The sequence below is a fragment of the Rhyacophila brunnea genome, unplaced genomic scaffold (assembly GCF_057557595.1).
Source record: "Rhyacophila brunnea isolate RB1 unplaced genomic scaffold, BYU_Rbru_1.0 scaffold_10, whole genome shotgun sequence".
Classification (NCBI taxonomy): Eukaryota; Metazoa; Arthropoda; class Insecta; order Trichoptera; family Rhyacophilidae; genus Rhyacophila; species Rhyacophila brunnea.
In genome coordinates, this window is record NW_028232752.1 from 29,835,175 (window position 1) to 29,855,101 (window position 19,927).

General features: G+C 32.6%; 1 protein-coding gene across 1 annotated transcript in view; it reads left to right on the plus strand.

Annotated features, from left to right (window-relative positions):
* The first annotated feature begins 4,754 nt into the window (after positions 1–4,754).
* LOC147079076 (fatty-acid amide hydrolase 2) overlaps positions 4,755–19,927 on the plus strand; it is a 29,898-nt gene continuing 14,725 nt past the window's right edge. The window contains exon 1 of the mRNA XM_085948825.1: positions 4,755–4,964. The gene's annotated coding sequence lies outside the window, so the exon portion shown is untranslated. The remainder of the gene's footprint in view (positions 4,965–19,927) is intronic.

The window sequence follows — 19,927 nt, forward strand, 5'->3', positions numbered from 1 at the left end:
ATGAAGATTAACATTTTAAAATATGCGCTTATGCGATGCAATTTTTGATCATTAGGTGTCGATACTCAATAATTCCAAAATTAAAATGGATGTATTCAAAGATACAAAAAAAAATCGATAAAAAAACACTGAATACCTTCAATTTTACTTTGAACATTATGCTACTTATGAGCGTCACACTGCCTTTAGGCCTTATCCACGTGGCGCGTGTTTCGCCATGATTCGCCGTGAGTGAATATGGACACCTCAATGAGGTCCCCTGTACCTCGACTGCGCGTGACAGTCGTCACGGCGCGAGTAATTGTGGACGGATCAATAAGGTCACGTGTAACTGGAATGCGCGCGAGTCAAAACGCGCACTGTGGACAAGGCCTTAACCCTAGCGATAGGAATGGGGTCCCGCCAAAGATACTGGTCTGGAGACCCGCTTCAGGATGTGGGGACAATGACTGGCAGATTGCAGCACACAAGATAGAATCATAACCACACAAATCAATAAAAAATCACAATGCTTCTTAATGTAATTTATAATATTATTAGCAGTGTAAATTAAAATACGTTGTAAATTTAAATTTTGTTTCTATTATAACGGTTTTATGTGTTGTTTGTATGAATCATACCAAAATCTTAATTTTCTTAATTATTATCCATATACCTAAGTGATTTTTTTTCTCTTCTCGACGTGTCTGTCAATCATGCAATCATATAATTTTAAATTAATTATTGGTGTATTGTTAATGGACAATGTACACAGCATTTTTAAAATTAATTACGAAAATGTGACGGACACTATTTATTTTATATTATTTATAACTGAGGCTTCATACCTTTGCACCCAAATTCGAATATTATTTTCCGATGTATACTTGAATCCAGAGTCATCATTGTGAATAGCAATCAATTTAATATTGTTTACTTATTTCTTATTTTATTCGAAGAGGAAAACTAACACGTTTTAAAGTATTATAAATATTATATATACTTAATACTATATACCTACCTACATAAACAAATATATCTGTACCTCAGAGGCAGACGGATGCAAGTGCCAAATACCCAATTGTTCAGGAGAGCAAAAAAACAATTTTTATTTTAAACGAATATTCATAACTTCTAAGAAAATATACACATAATGATCATTATTTTTTGTATTCTAATTCAATTAAAGTACTTCTGGAATATGTAAGAAAGGAATAAATATAATATAATTTTATATCTAAAAAATAAAATAAAAAACGTAGTGTGGATTTGCATCCTTCTGCCTCTAAAGATATTTTGTTAAATGTGGATTTGTATCTTATTTACCAAGCCAAAATAAAACAAATTATAAGTTAAAAAAATTTATAGGTATAAATATAACAAAGCAAAACATAAATTTTATTATGTATTCATCATCATCACCAGCCTGAATCTATTCACTGCTGGTCAAGGTCAGTGCAAGGCCTCGCTAACCTCCAAGTTGATTCCACTTCTCTCGTCCCTGTGCGTTGCGTTGCCAAGTTTTTCCGCAGAACTTTATCATTTCATCGATCGAGCGGCCTCTAGATCTACCGTGCGGATGTTTTGTACCTCTTGGATACCATTGGATGAATAAATTTGTCCAACGATTGTTCTTTCTTCGACCTATGTGTCCAGCCCATTTCCATTTGAGGTTTTTAGCAAACTCTATCACATCATTAATCCTTGTCTGTTCCCTTATCCATTCATTCTTCTTTTTGTCCGTTTGCGTTATACCCAGCATGCACCTTTCCATTCCACGTTGTGCTACTCTAAGTTTCTGGATCTCTCTTTTACTTAGGGTCCATGTTTCACACGCATGTGATTACGGAAAGTACACACTGGTTGAACACTTTGCACTTTAGGCACAGTGGGAGGTCATTTTTGAAGAAATTATTCAGGCGGCCAAAAGCACTCCAGCCTAGCTTTACTCTGCGAACAATTTCATCAAATATACATCCATCTATAGACACTTGTTGTGCCAATTAGATGTAGTTTTTCACCTGTTTGAGCTGAATGCCATTGATGAGGATTTCTTTTTGGCCCACAAAGCAGTTGAACATGACTTTCTTCTTTGACACTTTTATTTTCAAGCCTACTTTGTTGCTTACTCCAGCGAGTTCCTGCATTCTGCTGTAGAGGTCTTCTGAGTTTTGCAAACTACTATTTATTGTCATCGGGAAAGCGCAGATGACTCACGTATTCTCCATTTATGGAGGCCCACGTCATTCCAGTCAAGTTCTCTAAATAAGTCTTCAAGTGTAACTATAAATAGTTTAGGTGAGATTATATCTCCTTGTCGGACTCCTTTGCTGATAGGAAATGCGCGATGGTTTATGGAGATGTTGTTGCGCTACTGTATATATTAATGAAAATATTTATATAGCGCCCGGGGATTCCTTGATTTCTGAGTGCATCGAGTATTGAAAATTTCTTTATGGAATCGAACCCTTTCTCATAGTCTATAAAACCCATGGATAGCGGCAGCTTGTATTCCTGTTACCGCTCTGATGTCTCTGATGACTTGGATATGGTCCATAGTGCTGTATCCTGCTCTAAAGCTCGTTCTCCTGGCTGGTTCGAGAGAATTTTATCTTTGTGCATTATTGGATTTGCATCCTTCTGCCTCTAAGGTAGGTATGGCACTTGCATCTTTATTCTATGTTATCTTGGACCAGGACTTCCATCTCTCTGTCTCTAATAAATAAAGCCTTTAGCATGACGATTCTTAAAAAAAATCATTTTCCCCAAAATTGGAGTTGCATCCGTCTGCCTCTGAGGCACAGATATTATTGTAACCAGAGTATTTTTCATAGACAACTAATACAGAAAAATATTTTCTAGCGTTCTCCTATAAAATTGGTACCTAATACTATCTGGCGCGCACACAGAAAAGGGGGGGTCCATAAAAAAAATATGGCATGGTCTTACATATATATTTTTTTTTACAATGTAGCCCGGATTTTAGTTTTAGGTTTGCTAGCAAGAATAAATTATAAGTTCGTGCCATTAAAGTAGATGAAAATGGTTAAAAAGACAACAAGTTCCGAATTTGATTTAACATTTTTAAGGGTGACTAATTTAATTGTATGGGTATGAAGAAAGTTTATTTTGATATGCAAAAAGCAGTAAACAAAAGAAATCATTATAAAAAATATTGTTCTATCAAGGTAGTCAAATAAGAATATTAAGTAGACTTTTATTTGAGTCTATTGATTTTTAAAATTATCACTTTCTTTGATTTTCCTCGTCTTTATTTTATTGATTTAAGGTGGCAGGTACTTGTGTCATATTGGGATATTTTTTCTCATTATTTGTCACCAGTGGGAACAAAATTGCTAGTGACAACCGGGAATAAACCTGCTCAGCTCCATCCCGCTCTACAATCCCTATAATCCTAAATACTGAAAAAAACTGAAATGTTTAGAACAACACACTCTTTTCTTGGGGTAATCCGAACTAATATTTTTTTTTTTTATAGATTATGGATACTATTAATCCTCAGCATCATAATTATTGGTATTAAAACTTTTGTTTAATTCTTTAGTTCGAAGCAGGCTTGAGAGTGGGTCTATTGTTTGGTCACCGCATCAGTTGAAGTATGGCCTTATGGTGGAGAGAATTCAGAAGAAATTATTGAGACTACTTTACTTGAGATTGTATGGATACTATCCGTGGCTTTATCCAACTGACTTTCTCTTAGGTTCGACTTAATTAATGAGAACTCTGCCATTCTGGGCAGTGTTGACCCTTAGTCTAAGCTTTCTCTTAGAAATAGAGAGCATCAGTTGTTTATTCTCTCAAGATACAGAACCAACCTGCCACCGGTAATGCCAATTGGGAGGGCGATAACTATGTTCAACCAAAGTGCTTCGGGTGTTGATATATTGCACTTGCGTGCGAGGGAGTTTACGTGGACGCTATTTTATAAATTCTTAAAAAAGGGTCTCCTTAGCATGCTCGGTGTACTAATTTGAACTTCTATGATGTATAATTATTGTATTTTCACTGCTTTTGTATGTTTATATTATGTTTTCTGTCCGTGGTTCTTTGTCCGGTACAAATCTTGCATTCGATTTTTAACTAACTTCCCGACTAGCTAGACATTTGAAACATTTAGAATATATCAGACCACGATGCCAACGCATTTTTTAAATACTTTTAGCCATCTTTAAGTAGAATTGAATTAATTTTCAGTTAATTTTGTATTGTATGAAAAGTTATTTCGACACCATTATTGGTTGCTAGGGGTCTGGGGTCCTAGCAATTAAATTATTAATATATACGTGCGTTACTATAGAAACCAATATGATATGTCAAAATGACATTTTAGTATTATTTCTATCAAGTACAATTTTTTTTGATCGTTTAAGCTAAGTCAAGTCAAGTTTATATGATTCAACAGAAAATTTAAAAACGTTGTATGCAAAAAGTTCTTTTTATCTTGTAATTATTATATTATCATTTTATCGTTTTTATTACTTTTTTTCTTTATTTTTTTTCATTCATGTTTCATGTCATGTTGTGAACGTCTTAAACATGTAATTTGTAATGTCCACAATATGTTAAAAAATAAATTGAAATTGAATTGTTCGCTTTCATATGTTATGCTTTTCTTATTTACGCTACGAATAACGTCTTGCTTACTAAATGGAACGTAGCTTTGAAAGTGTAAACGAAATGTCAAGTTCGGGGCACGTTCTGAGGTAAAACGTCTGAGTAAAATTTATGATTACCACACAAACACAGTGTTATTCAATACGATTCAGTTCTCGCACCGAAAGCGACGAGATCGCTCGTTCCCAGCGTATCATAACCAATGCAACGAGTGAAACAAACACAACTAAAAACGAATTTGTTTTAGACATTCCATAGTGAGTGCTGTTTTTTCGGACCACTTTCTCTTGTCGATCGGTGATTTCGTTAGCGTTCAGTAATCGTGCTTGAGTTATTTAACTAAATCAACGGTGAGTGAAAATTATTATTTTTTTAATTGAGACGGTATTATCGACATTTTAAAAGTTTTGTTTAATACGACTCTTTTTATATAGGTGAAAGTAAATTTAATTCGAATATTTAGGTACGTAGTTTACTATAAATTATTAAGTAAATAATAATTAATTATAATTTATATTCCTTCTATTTAAATAAATTTAGATGATTTTTGGAAAGACATGCTTACCAACTCAAAAAGTAATTGTTAAAAATTAGTTTACAAGCCTGTTTACTGGAAGCCAGGCGGGAACAGTGGCAATTTTAATAGCCAGGTTCTGCAAAATTCATCAATAAGAATGATAACCTAACCTTACCTAACTTAACAAATAATCCAGTGTATATCGTCTATTTTCAAAATTTATTTGCCGCTGGCTTCACTAAATAGACAAGAATCAATATTAGTAATAGAATTCTACATAGTAAATACAAATTCAATCTATATGTACTAATAATAAAATCAAAATACTGTCTGTGATTTGAAAATATTTGCCTTTTTTATCAGCGTTTTAACTATTTCTATTATACCAAAGTACAGAATATATAGTTTGTTTTAATGGATGTATGTTTGTTCAGTTATAACTCTGAGTTACCTACACAGAACCTACAAAACCAATTTTATTAAGTATAATTATTGGTATTAATTTATTAGAGTTTCATCTGATTATCTCAAAAGGTTCTGAAACTGAAAGATTTTACGAGTGGTGAAGTGGTGACGTGAGGTGCGGGTAGACGGGTGCATGTCTACATTCAACCGTTGTCAATTACGCGGGCTTGGTCGGGTTTGATACTGACGTACGTTTTTAATGACACTGACTGGCATTCATAGAACAGAAAAAATAGAAATAGATATTTTTATTTCATTATTTAGGTAGGTACTTATCTTTTTGTCTACTTTCACGCTAAATAAGTCGACACGGTAAATCGCTATTTAAAATTCAAAATAAATTAATAGATATATACTCATTAAAAAATTTATAATGTTGAAGAAGGCTTTCTTAAACATCTGTGCTTCAAACCAATATTTTAAAATTATAAACTCGTTCTGTTAGCAACTCAAGTCATAAGAAGTATACCAGTGAAATGAAGCAATCGAATTTTGAAAGACTGTAATCGTTAGGTATTTTATCATCCGGCTAGATTTTGAATACAAAGATAATATACTTAATCGAATTTATTAGCTACGTAATATCGAAACGGCAAAAAACGTAAAAATGTCAAATGCAGTTTGGTACTTATAGTGAAGTGAAAATATAGTGCAGTGATTTCCAACCAGATTCCGCCATCCACGTCAGGGAAAATAAGCACAATATTGTCAAAAATGTAATATAATAAAAGTATTTTTAATTTTCTTAGCAACAAGAAGAGATTTAAAATTGGGGAATTGGATTGTCAGTAATGAGCATCACCTCCTACTATGCGCTGTTACTTTTGTTTATATCAAAGAGTGTACAATTTGCATGCTAACGGGTAGGTCATGCTGTTAAAGAAACTATTGTTGTTATTGTTGCGAAATTTCAGGTATTCATCAATCACGGGATTGAAATCAGAAATAAGTACTAATTCCGAGATATTACGTATACTCCCTACTCTCCGAAAACCCCTAAATCAGCAATCAACTAAATGTACATAATAAGATTCTATGACTACCAAGATAACCAACATTTTATTGATTGAATTGCACATTGTGCTTTTAGGACCAAGTAACAGGAAAATTTCAAATTGACAGAAGACCCGACACTTATACATTCGAGGAATTCATATTCAATTATTTTATGTTGCCTGTATCTGGCCATGGCTATGGTTGCCAACTTTTTTTTAGAAAATTCCGGGACATTTTATCAAAAATTACATATGTTTACTGGTTGCGCTTTTCACAGTAGACTGTAATTGACTTTGATGGAATGATTGTGATGGTGGAAGTGGATGCTGAGCGGGAGGGGGAGGGGTGATGTTATGATGCCAGGCACTAACCTTACTACTGCGGTATTGTTTGTTGGGTTACCCGGTACGCAGCACTTGATGGTATTCTTTTAATGAATGATATGATAAATGAGATTGATGAATGACAAGCGCCGGTATTATGGTCGACTGATGACTCGTAACTGAGTTGTACCTGGACTTGTGACAATAACTGGGGATTTGAGGTAAGAAGAAATATAGGGGTGGAAGCAACCATAATTGACCCAACCGTATTATACCTATGTGATTCATTGGGGAATTTATGATATATCAGCAAAAAAATGATTTTTTTTTAAATTGAGAATCTCATTGATGATAAATAAAATTCTCGAAAATTCAGAAAATTGGTTGCTGTTTCTAAAATTTTCGTGATGTGCGTCCCGGCTTAGCTCCAACCGGGATCCTGGACAAGGACTGTAATTACATGATAGTTGGTAACCCTAGTAATGGTTTGGTCATAATGTATTTTTAAACGAGGAAAAGACAATTACAAAAATATGAATAAGTAAATATTTTTCTACTTCAATAGAATCGTAAACCTATATGGAAAATAATAATGTCTCAATGAATATGGCTCGCTGCCCATTGGCATTGTGTTTTAATCAGAGGTTTCTCACCTGAGTACCCGTAATCCACAGATTGTACAGGGGATGTGAGATGACTTTTCGGGGGAGCAAACAAAGTAGTTAGTTGTCAGGTGGTCATAGGTTACGTTTAGAATTTATGTTATTATTAATACCTTTTTTTGGTTCTTGTCTATTTCGTGGAAGCCAGCAGCAAACAATTTTTGAAAATAGCCGATATACCTACTGGATTATTTGTTAGCATAGGTTAGGTTAGGTTATCATGCTTGATTTTTGCTGAAATCAGCTATGAAAATTTGTTGTTATTATAATAATATAGATCAGGGGTAGTCAACCTTTTTATACCTACCGCCAACTTTTGTATCTCTGTTAGTAGTAAAATTTCCTCTTTCGGAAATATTCAGGCGGTTTCTTTCTTTGGTCATAATATGATTAACAGCACTAAAGCCTGATTCCACAAGATATGAGGTAGGGAAAGGTATAAATAAACTGAATATAATTTTCCACATATTTGGATATAAGACAGGCTTTTTTTTATTTTGCCAAAGGTTTTCATATCCACCATTATCGAATTTATCTTTACTTTCTTCATCATATCTAATTTTATAACAGTTCTTCTTGGCAAGTTGTACCAGCCTCTTCAATATTTTGCGGTAAAAGATTTTTCATCCAGTCATACATCTTCAATTTCAAAATATTTTCCAATTTAAGTTCGTTGAGGTGGCTACTGAATCTGTCAACATCCTCTGGAGTTATTATATTAAGTAGGTACATCATCTTTTATAGATGACAATTCAGGAAAGTGATGAAATTCTCTCTTCAGTAGATTATAATGAAATAGTTCAAGATTGTCAATAAATAATGACTTATGCGAGAGCGATACTAATAGTATATTTTTTTCTGAAATTTAACTACTAGTGGGCGGTAGGGACCAGGTTGAGTACCCCTGATAGATTATTAACTATTGAAATATAAATGATATTCAAATTTTAAATTAAATAATATGCAACCTCACTATCATTCAATGTAATTTAAATTTATTTTAAGGAAGTAAAAGATAAAAAATATTTATTAGTATCTAATTTTATGTCTACTGTATACGTTTCACAAAGAACAGTTGATAAACTAGTTTGGCGTGAACATTGGACACTTGATTATGACAATTAGGCAGTGTCGACCTACATATTTAAGAGAAAATCTAAATATTACCCAATCGAAATACATAATACTATTTCCGCACTAAATATTATATCGGCGAATTTATAAATTTCTCACTGATTCAATTTAAATGTTTTAATTAAATTAGATTATTTTGTATTCTATTATATTTACATACGCAAAAAAACAGTGATGATTGTGTACGTATCAATATAAAAAAATGTACAAATTTGATGAATCGATATATTTTAATAAACTGTTTATTAACATTATCTGACTATTAGTTTTAGATAATGTAGTAATACATTAAGATAACTCGTGTTCCCGAAGAAGATGGACTGAAGATGCTAATACTGTGGAAACTGGTGATAGTAAGGTCGTTGATCATATTATTATTATGTGACGTTCAAATGCCGTAGGATAGGAAATGAAAAACAAAAATAACGTTTGTATAGTGAAAGTTACTTGACAATGAATTTTACGTGAACTGAAGATGAAAACTATCCAAGATATTCGAGGAGATATTACTAATCACATACATTTTTATATATATAATAAGACTACTGACTACTTTAAACGGTCTTTGAACTCACAAAGAAAACAGAGTTTTTTAGAAAAGAATGTTCAAGAAGCCAGCTCCTATACATTTGTGTTTTTAGAAGAGCCACAAACGCCGATATATCTACCGTGAGCTTAGTACTGTGGCGCTACTTTTTCGCAAAGAAAGTAAATCATTCTAAAAATTGCCAATGTATGAGGAGACTTAACGTGTATGAGTCAGGTTTTTATAAGATTTTTCCAAAATTTTCAATGGTCCCAATAATATGAGAAGAGCTGCTCAAGTCGGTTCAACCAGCTGTTGGGCCTTGTCCAATTTTATTGCATTTAGAAAATTTCCAGCGTTATACTGCCAACGTGAAGATCTCTTCAATGAGATTTCAGCGTTTTGCATGGTACCACGAGATTCTGGCATGACAGGGATTCTTGGAGGTGTCGCTCCATCAAAGTTGTATAATAATTAATATAATCTAATATAAAATGATTGTGATAACTGATAACAGTCTCTTCTATCCTCCGATAATATAATATGGATATTAAAAACTAATTACATACTGTGTAGTAAGTAATTGGTCCAATTAAATTATTTATGTACTTACTTAAAAATGAAATATAATCAAAATATTTATTTTCCATTATTATCAAATTATTTATCACGAATGACATAAAACATAACATGACCACATCATTCATATAACTTTACTACCAGGAAGACTCAATGACAATATCAATATAAAACTTCTAACTATTATACGAGTATAATAATATTTATATTATACTACCTATATTATTGTCATTTTTCATCAAGGAAAACGTCATGTTCTCTCGATATATGATTAATTACAACGTCTTCAAATACAATTATTTTCTAATAGTGTGAAAAATCCTTGACCGAAAACATTAACGATATTAATATAAACTTTAACATTGAAAATTAAAATGCAGTTTTCAAATATAATAGATATATATTATACGAGTATTAAGAGTTACAAAACTATGCAGTTTAACATTTAAACGATTCAATTATGCTTTTCGATGTTTTGTCTACCTGTTTTCTAATTATCTGTGAACCGACGTAATGATATGTCTATGGCAGTTAACAAGATAATCATGCTATTATAGTGAACAATAAATTATTATTCTTGCAGCCTTGTGCCAATCAAATAAAATGCGGTATTTTTGGCTCATATTCAGTAAAATTCTTGTTATCCACAGTGTATCAATACACGATAAAGGAAACCTTATTGTTGGTGGCGATGCTTTTGAAACTGTGAAATCATTTTATCTCGGATTCCTTGTTACTAAATCTTCGCACCAATTTCGCCATAAGATCCTAATTTGGTCTCCAAAGGCTTCTGAAAAACACGACACTCTCTAGAATGTTGGGCACTAACACGATGATAGAAATGAAATATGGATATTATTGAGAGAAGAGTCTTGAGAAGTAGAAGGCATTTGGAAGTCGAGGTATAATGAGGAGCAGTAAATTCTTTATGGCGGCGATAAGGTCACGTGGCATATGAATATGCAGGGACTGCACTGGATCGGCCACGTGCATAGAATGCAGGAGGAGTTACCAGCAAGGGGGGCTATGTACGTGTAACCCTTGAGGGCAAAAAACCTAAAAGGCCACAACTGAAATGGCTGGATTACGCAGGCAGGGGATGCTTGCCCAAAGCAACTGGAAAGTGTCGGTGCCGACCAGGATGGCGGAAGTTACTAAAGGCTTGCCAAGGGTTGTAGTGTCATTAATAATGATGATATGGCAAATTAGATATTGAGATAAACAGGTCTACCAAACGAAATAATAAAACTTTTAAATGAAGCCCATCTTATATTTTTATTACTTGTTTATATTATTGTAACACATGACATCTCGTCAACCCTTATCGAATTCCACATTTCGTCACTCTGTCTCCTGTATGCTTTCTTACTAACCTTTGAAAATCTAGAATTTTAATAGAAATAATTCGGCACCGGTCTTTTTGTTGTTTGTGAATGTAGAAGGGGCTCATAAAAGAGTCAATGACTTTAATTAATTCATAAAATTGTATACTAATTGTAACTTTTTATTCACACTCTCGATAATCTCGATTTTCTGGATATCAGATCACAAGAGTTTGATATAATATTATGTAAAGCAGTCGTGAACCTATATGTTTCGTACGTTATCTGTAACCTTCGACCCTGATCGTTGATCAAGCAGTGCAGAAAAAATAGGAATTAATGTTTTGGTCCCGATTCCCGGGAACGATCCTAAATGACATTTCACGATCGGGTGGGATCGGGGTAGACGATCGGCGTGAGAATGTGCTCGTGTAATTTTGCGCTTATGCAAAATCGAAGCCTACGAGAATTCGTATAAAAAATAATTATCAATGCAATTTAAATGAAATTTTTGTTTTAGTCACGCATGAATAAAGAGTTAGTAATTATTTTGACTTCCCTGTATTACAATGAAACATGTTTTACGTGCCACAAAGAAAGCAGGCGTTTACGTGAAATTGTAATTATAAAAGATTTAAACATTAAACGGACAATGTATATTATTCCACGTAAAGATTAATTATCACGGTATTATACTAATATTTTAAAACTATATTTCAATAATAAGTACCTACCTACGCTCAACATAAAAAATGCTATTTAGCAAATTCAATTCAAATAGATCATTCCAACATAGGTAATTGTCAACTTATATTAGAATAGTTTCGTCATTGAAAAAGATTAGCCGAATATAGTAATTATCAGAGTTTTTGATATTTCGACTTTTTTAATTTCTCGAGATTCGAGAATAAAATTCTCTAAATCGAAAATATTTATTTTCTCTAGAAATCGAGATTGGTTATTTTTATTACGAAATTACCTCTTGCCGATTTATTTTAGGTTTTAGACCTTCTTTATTAAAATATATTATTAAAAAAATTGTCGAGAAATTTTAGATTTTGATCAGTTATATTAGGAAGACATAGAATACCTACACGGCATTACTTTTTGGAATTTTTTGTTGAGAAAAGTTTACACATTTAGCCCGATCAGAAGGTATTTTCCTAATATGAATCAATTGCAATATTCTCAGTATCGTCGTTTCCATTGCAAAATCTCAAGTCTTCAGGGGATCATAAAAACAGTTAAAAAAATGTATGATTCTTGAATCAATTCAAAAAAGGTTTTCATAATTTCAACAAAAATGCAATTTTTGTAAATTGTGTTATTTTGCATGTGTGTAAAGGCGATTTTTGCAGCTTTAATTATACAAAACTGTCAAAAACTCATATTTTGCAGATATACAATTTTTCATTGGAAACGACGTTATAGTTAATTCAATTATTGTTGCCGGACGGCTATATACTTATTTGTGGACCAATTTTGATATATTATTTCGTATCTGTATAGTTCCAATCGATTCAAGTACATAATTATTTTATTCAAAACGACAATCTAATTATAACTTTCATTAATAATCATCTAGGTAGATGGGTATGTATTATAATATAAATTTAATTTAACACGTGTTCGTCGATGTGTGAATATTTATTAAGTTTAATGAAATTATCTCATGTTTATTTATTGTCGAAGCGGATGCCAGAAATGTATCTCATGATTTAATTCAATGAAAAGAGGCCAAAAGTCAATACTGATGTTTCTCGGACAACCTAAATATTGAGATAAAATAGTTCACACGATTAATTAGATCAGTATTTTCCAATTGGGGTGTTGTGGAAACAAAAAGAAATCTTCGAAGAAGTTCGCTCACGTATATTTTTTTGTATTTCGTCAGAAAATAAAATGAGTTAAATCGCCGAGAAATCATTTGGCACGCTTATTACGAGAATTTTTACGACTGAATTAAATATTTTGTGTACACGTCGCGGGTAAATATTCATTTGGCTGACTACAGACATTTAAAAACTTCGTGTTGCTGAAATTTATTGTTTTTGTGTTCAATTATCAATTTAGTAGTAATTATTTTTAGTTAATTTAGTAGAAAATATGGTTAACTACTATGCTCAAATTTGTGTTCAAATTTGGTAGCCGTACTGAGAAGCGACATGATGGTATAATGTTTCATAGTTAAGTTAAAGTTAATAATAATAAAATTGAGTTTCTACTGTGCGTTATACGCAAGAAACACAGAGAACTAAACATACGAAGGATGTTGAAATACATATCTACCTACATTTTTATTTCATGCGCTATCCAAAAAACATTATTAATGAATAGTATTTATTTTGAATGTGTAAGACCTATTACATAATTATTAAAAAAAATAGGTACATATTGTTTAATTCTAATGCATATTTAAAAAAAAGTGGAATATAGTTTATTATAAAAAGAAAGTGTCTTTTTATTACTTACCCGATTGGTTTAAATTTAGTCTGACACTTTTACAAACAAGTAACGCAACTTTACTTTTAGTTGGTAGGTACAATAATTATTGTATTTTGTTGGTAAGTAAAGCCAATGCAAGAAATAATTTATACTTATAAAAAATGATTATTAACGTGGAGTCACCCACAGATATTTTTTTATTCAAAGCTAGCGGATCGCTGTGAACAAGACAAAAGGTGCCGACAGAATCGAATCACCCAGGGCTGTCGAAGACGTCTTACTTGTTTTTATGATAAATTGTTTTTAATTGTGTGCAATTTGGCGGAAAAATATAATATATACAGTTGCTTACCATTCGGTTATCGAATGAGCTAGGTTTTGTTTACTCTTCTGCCGACATCCTACAGTTTTATTTCTTATCTTGCCCATATCGCGTAAGGCTATCTGATATTATAAAAGTCACACAGTACAACAGTGTTTAAATCTAATATGTAATCGCACCGGTTTAATTAAAAACAATAACGAAATTAACATTTTAATGATTTACAGATTTTCCTATGTTATATCAAATAGCAATTTTAATGAGACAAGATACATATTACGATATATCCAAAATACACATCATCAGATAATATGTGAAATATTTTGATAAGCAAAAAAATAAGAACAATACAAAAATAACATAACATAATCAGCTAGTCTTTTTATAATTATTTTAGATGAATGTTGTATGCCGTTTGACGCTTGGAAGTATGTAATTATTCCATCTGTACAGTAAGCTATTTTTAACTTAAAATTTGTAACTCTTTAAAACGTACCATTAGATTGATATTATTTTGACAGCCCTGTATTCTTCGGCCGGCATCAGCTTATGTCGCATACATGTTATGTTTGAAGGTAATAATAATAATAATAATGAGTATTCATTCGACCGAGAATTGTAATTAATAATTATTGCGTTTCTTAAAATAAATCCCCGATGGTTAGAGGTTTTTGAGGTTAGACAGAATTAAAATGACGTCCTTTCAACGCTGAGATTACTCTCTGAATGAACTATGAATGACCTTGTCCTGTTCATCTCAGTCTTAATGTACGTCTTCTATGGCACTCTCACACCAATTACCAAGAAAACAGAGTAGGTTGTCGACGTTTTCTTCCAAGCATCAACTGTTCTGCAAATTTGAATGCCATTTTGACGACACTATTATACTTACATTATACGACGCATCCAGAATTCAGAAACACCAAAATATATAAATGTATTATAATAATTGACGTGATACGGAAAACAAATCGGTAAATTATTATTTTATTACAACATAGCACATATTCGAAGTGTCACCACCGACAGGAATTAAATCGTGATCCAAGATCATAGTTCATAATTACTGTTTATTTATTGGATACCTATCCTAAACATTTTGATAGTGAAGCTGTGAATGACATTGTTTCTTATCTATTATCTTTCTAAATTTATTGATAATAAGGTTATTGATAATTTTATCAAAGAACAAAGAAACATTGTAAGATTTTAACATTTTTATAAACTTAATTTAACTTTTCGATTTCTGTTTACATTCAGCGCTCGAAATGGAAAATTTTACGAACCAGAGCGATCGATAATTTTACAAAATTATTAAGATGGTAGTTATCTAATTGTACGCGTATTTTATAAAAATAAGGGTGTTAGATTTTTTATTATATGACATCTAACTCACACGGTAAAATTAATATTTCCACGAGACGGAGCAATAATTTTGGGGATTTTATGAACCGGAACGGTGCTCCGGTCCATTTCGAGCCTTGGTTAGATTCAATGGACGGCAGGAAACTGTGATTTAATTTCAAGCGGTGTGAAGTGATACATGATAATTAATGATCTTTGTAAGATCGCGTTCCCACCAAGTTGGGGGGGGGTGGCATAGACGACGCAATCAATTCATCAGAAAGTTGCAACCCCTTTGCAACTTTCTGATGAATGATGATGATGATAATTAATGATCTTTGTAAGATCGCGTTCCCACCAAGTTGGGGGGGGGTGGCATAGACGACGCAATCAATTCATCAGAAAGTTGCAAAGGGGGCCTCGAAACAGTCCATACCAGTTATACAATTATTAAAGCATACCAAAATCTTATAAATATAATAAAAATATAATTTATGATTTTTATCTTGGGGGCTCTTAAAATCAGTCAGTGACGTCCCGTGTGGATAGGCAGATTGAGCATCGCTTGGGGGTGGCAGTTACTCGAAGGGCGGCAAATCGAGAAGAATCATTAGGTATATAATATAGAAATAGGTACTTAAACTTAGTAATAACGGAAATATCTTTCCATTAAAAAATTCACCTCGTTGGAAACAAAGTGTATTAATCAACATGAAAGGTTTAACAGGGCTGTATTTTTTTGTCGGGTTTGCGATATCTAGTTTACTTCCGTTTTTCTTGGATGTAACGTCCTTGATGAACAGCAATGAAACATGCAGAATAGCGAATTATATTTTAATTATAGGTAGATACATACTTACCTAATTAATTTATCCGAATATTTTTGCCAGTCACTCGCGTGTTTTGAAAGTTGTCAGGTGTATTTTTAATGTACCTATCTGAAACCGTGAACTCGTAATATTGTCTATACTTATATATTTTGTTAGTAATGTATCCACACAACACATTACTTAGATATTGGTGTCATGAAAGGATGATAAAAAATACAGTAAGTATAAAAAAAATACGGTGGAATTTTGGCGCTGCCTAGGGGCGGCATTTTTTCCAGGGACGTCACTGAAATCAGCCAATGTCTTCGACTTCCGCGTATCTAAACGCGCCATAAACGTAGACCAACTAAAAAGGTTCAGGGCGGTATCTCTGACAATGATAAAGCCGACCTTTCGAGATCGCTGCGAGCCTTCTTGTGATAAAACAGCGCGAATTTATAAATTTATAGAAATTAATGTTTAAGTTAAATTATCCCAATCATCATTAATAATACAACGGTTTACGCGCCTTACTGACATTACCGGTGGTGACATTACTAACATCGCCCTATCACGCTATAGCATCCGAGCATAGGACGAGTACAATGTCGCTCCATTTGCCTCGGTCTATCGTCACGTTAATGATCATAATATATTATAAGACCATTTTTGATCGGCTTTATAGCATCGTTGTAAGACAAGGGAGGATCGACCACTGCGTGCCACAAGGGTGGAAAGTGACAGGGTTATAAAAGTCAGAAACAAAACCTTGAGCAGATAGTTTAAGGCAATACTATAATGTAAAATAAATAATGCATACGTTGATAATATATTATAATTTTATTGTATTATTATAAAATGAAATGCCTATAAATTATTGTATGAAATTCGTGAATACGTTTACTAACTCATTATGTTGCACTGAAGTGCCGTTTCCTGGTTCTATTCCCGGTGAGGTCACAACTCACAATACATCTACATATTATCGCAGACATTTTGGCAATATATTAACTTTGACATTTTGTTGAAATTGGCATTTTGTACCTATAAATAAGCTGTCAATCGAGGTCAAAATGTATATAAAGTAATTTATCTTATATTTAAAAAAAAATATGATTGTCAATTTATTAGAAAAATACAATATAATTTACATGTCGTATAATTTAAGTACCTAAAATTGGAATTTTATTGTCTGCGATGCTTCACGAACAATGCGTATTTTTGCGGTAAGGCAGTTTACGATGAGCGAAATGAACTATTTACATGTAAGTAATTAATAACTTTGTATACAAAATGCCTACCGTCAAATACTCCACGAACAACGGCTCATTTGATCTCAATGCTATACTTACTGCCGTTTTATGTTTATGTTACAACAACTCACGGTGGAAACGTATACGGCGCAATGGATACGTATAATTAACATGTAACCGCGTTTTTCAGTTTAAATTTCTTTGAAAAACTAGTATCAGTCAATAAAAAAAAAGGTTTTCTTCAACATCTTTGCAAATCACCATAATATTATTGATAATTTATTGTAAACGTTAATGTTTGTCTTTGATGAACTCCAAATAATAAGTAGGTTACGTATCTACTTATATGGAGACTACTGGTTTTTACACAAACTGTATGTAGGTAGTTATTATTTACAATTTTCAATAGGTCAATTACCCTGACACCAAATATTTTCTTTATCTCTCCAAATGACTATCTGCTTACAATTATTATTATAAAGAAACCTTATAGTGAAATTGTATGTTTATGAAATAGCAGACGGCACATGTCTATGTACTTAGGATATGCATTTATTTATTTACGCATATGGTAAAACAGTGACGTCCCGTGGGTAAGGCATGTCATACACTGCTTAGGGGCGGAATATTCTAAAGGGCGGCAAATGAAGATACTAATACGAATATTATAACTGTTGTCAGCTAACAGTGACAGTTTTCCATTAACCAGACAATAGAAAGTATATATGTCTGAGTTAAAAAAAAAAATAAAAGCCTGGCCGCATAATTATTACTATTAACTGTTGTGTTGTAATACCCAGTGGCGGTTTTGCGTACTGGCTTTTTACAATAGTGCCATCAAACCTGTCAATGTCTCGGACTTCGACGCACCTAAAACCACCTCTGTTTGAGAGTAGGTTTCGTGGGAATGCTCCAATCGTCAGTAATAATGATGCCACGTAATTTCAATGTATAAAGATTTTTTTATCACATTTGTCTGTTAATTATAGCCGAGAATAACTATGGTAAACTATTTCTTTTATTCAACGAATAAGACATAAGATTTGAGAATGTAACATTCTATATATTAATGAACATACCTACAAAATTTGAAAACATCTCATGCAAAAAATCTTTTTGAAGAAAAAAAATACAGCACCCGATGCGACTTGAACCTATATCCGATGGATTCGCGCCAGTGTGCTTTTCTAATTAAGCTACTGGCATCCTACTTGATTACGAAGATTTTAACTAGTACCTAGTTGCTAAATAAAATGCTTATCGAATTGGGTTATAATGTTGGCTATCGGTTTTAGTAGGTATATTAAATTAAGGTGGTATCAATTAATTCCTTAATTACAAATTGATGTGACTCCATTATTTAGTTTTAATAACACACTTAGACTTGCTAATAATTTAAATAATTATTTCTTTTATTCAACGAATAAGACATGATTTGAAAATGTAACATTATAATATTATATATTGAACATACCTACATAATTTTAAAACATCTCATACATATACACACTAGAAAAAAAATTTATGTAGAAAAAAAAATGAAAATAGGTGTCATTTGAAGTCTGTCTTAGGGTGGCACTTTGCCCAGGGACGTCACTGTGGTAGAAGCAATTATTCAATACTAGGTATGCAGAGATTATAATTAGTACGATTATCTGCATGCCAATGGAAACTGATATTGATGTAGTTAGAGACAGGGTCAGCAGAAATCGCGATACTTTGTGGTCATAATCCGTAAAGCACATGTAGGTACCTATCGAATATAAATTAATACTTTAATTCCCATGAAGCAGGGCCAGCTGGAAATTTTCGTGTGCCCGCTGCAATATTGATAAATCAAAAAAACAATTAAGAACGGAAGTCTATTTAAAAAAAAATCACATATCATCTGATAAAAATACGAGGTAAATTTCTGAATTCACTCTAGGTAATTGATAATACGTGTATCTGTATATGATGCCTACGATTGATGTACTTATACGATTCTCAAGTGCAGAAAAAATGGGACAAACTTACCTGTCAAACAATATTTCTGTTTTTAGCTGTTAAAAAATCTCTCCCTAGTAGAATTCGCACTATTTATAATATAATAACTGTGATGCGATATTTAAACATAAACAAGTACAACTTTCCAAATATCTCTCCATTGTTTCAAGATATGTATCTATTTTTAGGTGAGATTTTCCGAATTCTCGCAGAGCCCCTGAAAGATCTCACAGAGATCCAGGGTTTCGCGAAAACCTGGTTGGGAATCACTGGCTTAGGGCCTACGAAGCTTTTTGGGGTCGTCCATCAGATGATTTTCGGTGTTTTACACACCTACCGCATTGTCACACTTCGTCACAAAATCTTTTACTCTCTGTCCAAATTTACTATTGAATTTTATTTTCTTTTATTTTGTTAACTGTCAATTCATGGTGGAACTGCATTGTATTCTTATTTTTATTTAATAAAACGCATTTTTTAGTACTTATTCCACTTTTAATCAATAGATTAGGACCGGTTTCGTCCGCCTCAGAGGGACATTTTGACGAAACCGGTCCTAATCTATTGATTAAAAGTGGAATAAGTACTACAAAAAAAATGCGTTTTATGAAATAAAAACAACGATTACTA